The 8,752-nt window shown below is 39.1% G+C and overlaps 1 non-coding gene across 1 annotated transcript; it reads right to left on the bottom strand.

Annotated features, from left to right (window-relative positions):
- Positions 1–7,927: 7,927 nt before the first annotated feature.
- Positions 7,928–8,091, bottom strand: LOC129833979 (U1 spliceosomal RNA). Its single transcript, XR_008756158.1, has one exon. It is a non-coding gene; the product is annotated as a U1 spliceosomal RNA (small nuclear RNA).
- Between the last annotated feature and the right edge of the window lie 661 nt (positions 8,092–8,752).

The following is an 8,752-nucleotide window of genomic DNA, read 5'->3' as shown; positions in this document are numbered from 1 at the left end:
AGGAACTTTGATCGTATTAAAAGGGCAGGGGAGACTAGCCCATAGAGGCTGCATTTAGTCAATTCAGCAACAAATGCTTACTACGAGGCAGTGTTGCTGATGAAATAATGCAACACCCCCTAGTGGACAAAAGGCTTACAGCACCTGGTATTCCCAGGCGGTCTCCCATCCAAGTACTAACCAGGCCCGACCCTGCTTAGCTTCCGAGATCAGACGAGATCGGGCGTATTTTTTTTTTTTTTTTTTTTTTTATTATAAAAAATGTCAAAGTAATTTACAACCAAATCACATAACCACCAACAATCCTTCAACCAATTTCACTCCCTGTACATCAGAAACAAAACCAATTTTCCAAAACACCAACAACCCATATTACAAAAAAAACAAAATCAACAATACATTACAACAAATAAAACATAATTACACCATCCTTATTCACTAATCAACTTAAAATACATAATCTAATAAACATTATGCATACACCATTTCAGAAGTTAACCCTAAATCCCCCTCCTCCCTCCTCCATAGACACCAAAGTACTCCCCTTTATAAACATACTTTCAAATTTCTCTAGTTTTGCATTATACATTAATTCCACCTGCTTTCTTAAACCTGCTTTAAAGATTACCCAAACATTTACCTTTTTCCCTTCAAAATGTTTCATATTCCTTCTACAGTAAATTGCATACCTCACAAAACTCAAAACAAGATTCAACAGGTACACATTCACACCCAAACATTTCCCCACTACTCCAAATAATATTAATCTATCCCATTCAAAACTTTCTATAAACTCTTTTCTCCAGTGCCTCCACAACAAAAGTTTTACTTTATTGAAAAAATCTGTCAGACATGGACATTCAACAAATAAATGCATCAAAGACTCTGGCTTCATCATACACACATCACATTCCCGCCGTACATCGCGGTTTATCTGATGTAAAATAATATTTGTGTATATACGATTATGCCGTAACATAAAATCCATGTTCTCACAATTTCGTTTATTCCCAAACAAAACCAAATTCTCCCACATCAAAGAAACATCCAAATCAATAAACATTTTTCTCCACATCCTCTCAGCCGCAGGCCTCACACACACAGACTTCAACATACACTTGTACATTCTTTTCTGTGTTACTTTTGATAATAATTGTTTCCCCAATCCTTTACCCACATAGAGACTTGGCATCACATACAAGTCCTCATATTCCCCCTCCCCATTTATCACTTTTATCCACTCACCCGGAATGCATAATTTAATTCTTTCGTATATCTTTAATATTACATTTCTCTCCACTGTATCATCAAACTCCCACACAGTATCTAGAATTGCCTGCCCCCTTAAAAAACCAGGTATTACCTCATAAAGAAAATCTTTTACTAATATTAACCCCGCCTTCATAAACAATTTGTTGTACAACACCTTCCCACCACTCTCTATTTTTGGATTCAAAAACACAGGTTGATTAAATATGTTGTCCTTATTTGTACATGTGTACTCAACCTGAGGAAGAAATTCCCCCCATGCCAAGAACACCTCCTTATAGAACTCAGGCAAACCCTCCAACATATCCTTCTTCCATGACATCAATAATCCACTTTCTTCACAACCCCCACTTCTGTACAAAAAATATTTAAAGAACCTTTTCCATCCATAATCTACCTCCCCATATAAGTATTTTTGCACAGTTTTTATTCTCATTGCTTTTCTCTTCACATCCAAATCCACCAATTTCAACCCCCCATCCTTTAAATCCGAGATAAGAGTTGCCCTTGCAATCCTAGTCCCCTTTCCCTCCCATAGGAATTCTGTAACCAAACCATTGAATTCTTTTAACACCCATTGTGGCATATCCAACGAACCTAAAACATAGATACATTTGGATGCCACCAATGAATTGATCACCACCACTTTCCCCCTCAAAAACAGTTTTCTTGCTTTCCAATAGGATAGAGTATGTTTTATTTTATTCAAAACCCCAGTCCATGTCTCATCTCTCGTCCCTTCTTTATCCACCCCCAAAACCACCCCTAAAGTCTTTATATAACCTTCAGCCTTTTTGAAAGGGAATCCACAGTCCACTTTTTCATCTATCCCCACATACATTATTTCAGATTTTTCAACATTAAGTTTTGCCCCTGATGCCTTGCCATATACCTCAAAACACTCCATTACATTCTTCACACTTTCAACATCTATCACAGTACATGTAGTATCATCCGCATATTGCTGTATAACACTCTCCCCCCCATCCGGTATCCGTATACCTCTAATTAATTTGTTTGCCTTAATCATTGCTGCAAACGGCTCCACCGATAAACTATAAAGAGCAGCTGATAACGGACATCCCTGCCTAACAGATCTCTCCAGAGGAAAAGAATCTGTTAAAATCCCATTACATTTTACTCTGCTCCTTGCAGATCCATTCAGTAATCTAATCCAACCTATCATTCTTTCACCAAAACCAAATTTCCCAAGTGTACGCAATAAAAAGGAATGATCAACTCTATCAAAAGCCTTATTTAGATCCAAACTCATCACAAACCCCCCTTCCTCCCCCATATGCTTTATCACATCCCTTATTGTTCCCACTGTGTCAGAAATATCCCTCCCTGGTACACTATATCCTTGTGTCTCTGCTATTACTCCTCCCATAACTTTCTTAACTCTATTAGCTAAGACCTTGGCTAAGATCTTATAATCACAATTTAAAAGTGTCAACGGTCGATAATTATCCAAATTTACACGACTCCCTTTATTTTTATACAGTATGGTTAAAACTCCTGTGGCCAGCGAATCTGGCACCACTTGAGTCTTTTCAATATATTCATACAGTTTTTTTTAAAGTGGAGCCAACAAATCTGCAAAAGCTTTATAAAATTCCGCAGTTAGGCCATCAGACCCCGGACTCCTATTGCTATTAGCAGCTAATATGGCCTCCTTAATATCAGTTAGACTCATATCTTCATCACACATGTTTTTTTCCCCTTCTGTTAACTTAGTATCCACATGATCAAGCACCTTATCCATACATGAATCATTAACCTCTTCTTTTTTAAATAAACATTCATAATATCTCTCGACCGAATCCAGAATCTCCACCAAATCATTAACCTGTCTAGGATGAGCGTGCCGCTAGCGGCACACCCCGCCCCCCCCCACTGAAAAACCAGTGCCGCGAAATTCAAAAAAAATATTTTTTTAAAATATTTAACTTTCACACATTAAAGTCCAATACAGCTAATGAAAGACACAGATCTTGTGAATCCAGTCAACATGTCCGATTTTTAAAATGTTTTACAGGGAAGACACAATATGTAAAGATGTACATCTATTACCTAAAAACACATTAGCATAATCCACCATCTTTTATTTGTCCACCAACACCAGTAGCTATCACCAATTCGGCTAAACTAAGATATTTATAGCCCCTAACCAACAAAAAAACTCATCAGATGACAGTCTGATAACATATTTATGGTATGGGATAGGTTTTGTTAGAAAAAAGTGCATATTTCAGGTAGATGGCATAGGTTACAATTGCACCCACCGTCTCAAATGGACTAGAATAATTACAATGAGCAACGTGTTTACCTAACTACTAATCATCAAACATTTCGTAAAAATACACAGCATACACTAATCGAAAGACACAGATCCTGTGAATACAGACAATATTTCAGATTTTCTAAGTGTCTTACAGCGAAAACACAATAAATCGTTATATTAGCATAGCACATAGCACATAGCAGCCCAGCATTGATTCTAGCCAAAGTGGGCGATAACGTCAACATCGCCAAAAATATATTAATTTTTTCACTAACCTTCTCAGAATTCTTCAGATGACACTCCTGTAACATCATATTACACAATCCATATAGAGTTTGATCGAAAATGTTTATATTTAGCCACCACTATCATGGTTAGACAATGTGAAATGTAGCTCAGCTGGTCAGAAAATGTCCTTGCGCCACTTAGACAGTGATCTACTCTTATACATAAATACTCATAAACGTGACTAAAAAATATAGGGTGGACAGGGATTGATAGACAATTTAATTCTTAATACAATTGCGGAATTACATTTTTTAATTTATCCTTACTTTTCAATACAGTTTGCGCCAAGCGAAGCTACGTCAAAAAACATGGCGTCCTAAGCCACTAACATTTTTCGACAGAAACACGATTTATCATAATAAAAATGTCCTACTTTGAGCTGTTCTTCCATCAGTATCTTGGGCAAAGGATCCTTTCTTGGGAGTAATTGTCTTTTGGTGGAAAGCTGTCCTCTTGCCATGTGGAAATGCCAACTGCGTTCGGGATGAACTGAAAAGCGTGCCCAGCTATTCACAGCGTTTCAAAAATAAATGTCCCAAAATCGCACTAAACGGATATAAATTGCTATAAAACGCTTTAAATTAACTACCTTATGATGTTTTTAACTCCTATAACGAGTAAAAAGATGACCGGAGAAATATAACAGGCTAAACTAACGCTTGGAACAGGAGCGGGTCGGTGTCCTCCACGCGCGTTACGCACCAAGAAAAGACTTGCTAGCTACAGGGTTTTTTAATTTATAGTGCCTGTGAACGCGCAATCGACCCCATTGAAATCGTCATCACGTAAAGGCATCCAGGGGAAGACGTAAGCAGTGTCCGTATAGTCATAGCAATAACAGTGCCCTTTTAACTGACTCCAGAAAAGTGGCCAAAATTTCTGAAATCTGACTCCATGTCAGGGAAATTGCTGTAGAATGGGCTCTGTTCCACTTAGAGACAAAATTTCAACTCCTATAGAAACTATAGACTGTTTTCTATCCAATAATAATAATAATATGCATATTGTACGATCAAGGATTTTGTGGGAAGCCGTTTCAAAAATTACACGATTAGCATAAATAGTCACAACAGCGCCCCCATCCTCAACAGGTTTTCCCCTTTATCATTAATTAACTCCGTAATATAAATCTTCTCTTGCCTTCTTTTTTCTAAATTCAAGAAAAATGAAGTACACCTTTCCCCCTCTATCGCATATTGCACTCTACTCCTTACAATCGCCGCATAACATTTCTTCTTCTCATATTCATCAAGTGCATCCTTAGCCAGTAAATAATCCTCCACCCCATGATCTTCATCCTTTTCTATACACTCAAGTTCATGTTGAACCTTCTTACGTAGCTCCCTCTCCTTCTTTTTCAAAAAAGAATTCCTCTTAACTGCATATTTTATAGTCAATTCCTTACATTTGATTTTCAGCTCCTCCCACCACAACCCCATATTCTCCTCCATTAACTGCTGTCTTTTGGCTTTCCCAATACATTCTGATATCATCTCAATATAATTTTCCTCCTCTAGCAAGCTATTATTTAAACACCACAACCCACCAGATTTAGTAGGTGTCCTTACTCCGCAAGAAAATACCAACGCAGCATGATCACTAAAAGTTGTAAAAACATACTTAATATCTTTTATAAAATCCCTTAACCCTTCATTTACTAAAACCAAATCTATTCGCGTCTGTTTCAATTCCCCTAAAACCACCTGCCTTCTAGAAATACCTCTCTTGTTCGGATTCTCATCCCTCCATATATCAATCAAACTGTTATCAAACATAATCTTCCTTAAGACCCCCCTAGAAACGTCATTTCTAAAGATAGCTCCTCTTTTCATATCTAGTCTATTCATTTTAACATTAAAATCCCCTACTAAAATACAGTTACCCTTGCACCATTTCCCTAATCCTAAAAATAAATTCTTTCGCTCTATCTCATTATTCGGCGCATAAATATTTATAATCCTAAAAACCCTATTCATATATTCAAAATCCAAAATTAAAATCCTCCCATTATTATCATTATATATCTTCTTCACATTTTCTACTACATCCTTCCTTAATAAAATTGCAACCCCACTTGAATTTCCCCTGCCATTGTTTACATAAATAAAATCCCTCCATATTTTTTTTACTTCTGAAACACATACATTATCCCAGTGCGTCTCTTGAATACATAAAATATCTGAATTCTTCATTTGTACTATTCTATTAAATTTTCCCATTGTTCTCAAACCATTTGCATTTATTGACATTATATTTACCATTCTAATAAATAAGAAAATAAGAAAATATAATTTCATTATCCTCTACCTGTTATCCAGTTTCCTTCCTCTTCCACCCTTTCTCTCCCCCTCTTCCCCCCGCTTTCCTCTTTCTGTATCCTTCCCTCGTTCTTTCAATCTTTTCCCCATCATCCGTGTCCGATATCTCCTCCAAGACCATGTTATCCAGCCAACTCAACTTCTTGACACCCACATCCGTTGTGCTCCCCGTGTTCATCTCCGTCTCTGGTATTGTCATCGTTGTGCTCCCCGTGTTCATCTCCGTCTCATGTGTAGCCGTCGTTGTCGTTTCTGTTATTGTCATCAAACTCGAACCCCTCTCCATTTCTTCACCCCCCGAGGTACTTGTTAGTGCTGTGCTTTCCCCCAAAACCTGTGAGTCCCCCGTGCTTCCCCCCAATCCACTCCCCCCCTCCTCCTGAAAACTCCCTCTTCTTATTTCCGAATCCATACTGCTCCCAATTTCATTCATCTTCTGGTCCTTCTTCTCCCTTCTTTCCTCCGTCTCTCCACTCTCCACCACATCCTCTCCTCCATCTTCTTCTCCTTCTTGCGACAATACAACTGCTTCCTCGAACAGTGCTTGACTCCCCTCTTCAGCCATAACCTCTCCACAGTTGCACTCCGCCAATCTCTTTCTGCATCCACCACAGAAATTCCTTTCCTTCTCTCCGACACATTCTCTCGCATAGTGGCCTTGATTGCCACACTTGAAACACTTAAATTCAGGGCAATCTTTAACTATGTGCCCGGGTTGAATACACAAACGACACACTCTGACCTGTTTGTCATGAATTACCCTGAAGTATTCTGCTCCCTCCAGCGTCTCAATTCTTGTGGAATATGGCAATGATGTTACTTTTTCTGTGAACTTGACCTTGCAAAATCGTGTCCCGTCAACCACCTCCGTTCCTGGCCAAACTCTCCTCCTTATCTCCGAGACGGCCGTTACGCCCCAGCTACTCAGCTTGCCCATTATCACACCATCTTCTACGTATACTGGGAGATTCATGAAAGACACCACCAATTCTTTCACATTCACATCTCTCGCCAGAATCCTGGTGTCCCTTATCCGTAGTCCATCCATTAGACGTTCTTTTCCTCTTTCGTTTCTCATCGTAATTTCATACTTCTTCTCACCTTTCATTCGGCATCCCACCACCTCTCCACACACCTCCTTAATTGCTCGTAGTAGTTCCATTGTCGTCACCTTGTCTTCTCCTTCCAACTCAATTGCCACCGTGTATTCTTTGCCATATTTCATTCCTTCTTTATCTTCATTTTTCTTCCGTTGCGCATTTTCGTTGTCCTTGTCCATTCCGTTTGTCGTTTCCATGTTGTCCGTCATAGCAATTCAAAAAATGAATCCGAAAAAAACTCTCCCCCAAGCAGCAAAACTGCAAGGGGGGAAGACTAACCAAACTTAAAAGTATTCAAATGCAAGAACAAAAAAATTATTTTTCGAAATCCAAATAATTAACAAAAATAGCTCTCGAGCAAACACTTACTCACAGCTCAAACACTCGCACCTGTCGTCACTTCTCCAATCAGGATGGGCGTATTCAGGCTGGTATGGCCGTAAGCGAAGGGCAAACTCTTGGTACACCACATAAAGTCATGCATTTCGCAACATGATGTTTCCACAAAATGTCAACAATGTTTTGCTACAAACAAATGTTTCTACCTTTCAATTGGTCCACAAAGTGTCTTTCTCAACTGACTTGAAAGATCTCCATAAGCACGGGCAATCGACTCAAGTCATCCTCAAGCCTGGCGCCAAGCAACGGTTTGTCATTAAACAAGCGATCAGGGGAGAGCGCGGACGCAGTCCCCCACTACCATAAATTATGCAATCGAGATTTCCACATTTGGGAAATTCGCAGGGGTCAGCACAGCCGGAGTGCAATGGCTGAGCCTCGCCCTGGGTGAACCGCCTTCTTGATCACAGTATCTCCCTTGCCAGGTAAGTATGAGTTACACACATCGGTGGAGGGCAAGTCTCTCCAGTGACAACATTTTCGGCTGAAGGTAACCACTTTGTGTTCTGATCATACCACATCACATCGACCTGCGTTAAATGCCGTTTAGGAATGCACTTGCAGACAGAGTGGTGAAAAAGTAGTTTATTTTGTTTCCTAGATTATATCAGTGAACCACTAGATTCCCATCATGCAACACTGTAAAAAAATCACCAATAGCTTTTGAATATCTTAACCTGTCTTATATCACAAATGTATGCGATATGACGAAATACAATCACATTCAGACACACACACACACACACACACACACAGACAAATGCATGAAACCAATTGATTTATTATCGATAACATCTCACATTCTCTTGTACTTTTGATTTACACCGTTAAAAGAAGGGTTGTAATTCCACCATGGAAAACACAGGGCCATCAGACACCAGTCCAGTTCCACTCCTCACCAGCAGTATTTCCTTTAATCATTTGAACAGGGTGAGGGAGCACAAAGCACACACAAGCTGCATTCAGTAACAATATTCTTATTTGTCTTATAAATAAAAGGCAGATGCTCCCTGGCAGCACAAGGAACTTTGATTGTATTAAAAGGGCATGGGAGACTAGCCCATAGAAGCTGCATTTAGTCAATTCGGCATCAA

The sequence above is a fragment of the Salvelinus fontinalis genome, chromosome 2 (assembly GCF_029448725.1).
Source record: "Salvelinus fontinalis isolate EN_2023a chromosome 2, ASM2944872v1, whole genome shotgun sequence".
NCBI classification, from domain to species: Eukaryota; Metazoa; Chordata; class Actinopteri; order Salmoniformes; family Salmonidae; genus Salvelinus; species Salvelinus fontinalis.
The sequence above is the reverse complement of the archived record's forward strand: the minus strand, read 5'-3'. Positions and strand labels throughout refer to the sequence as shown.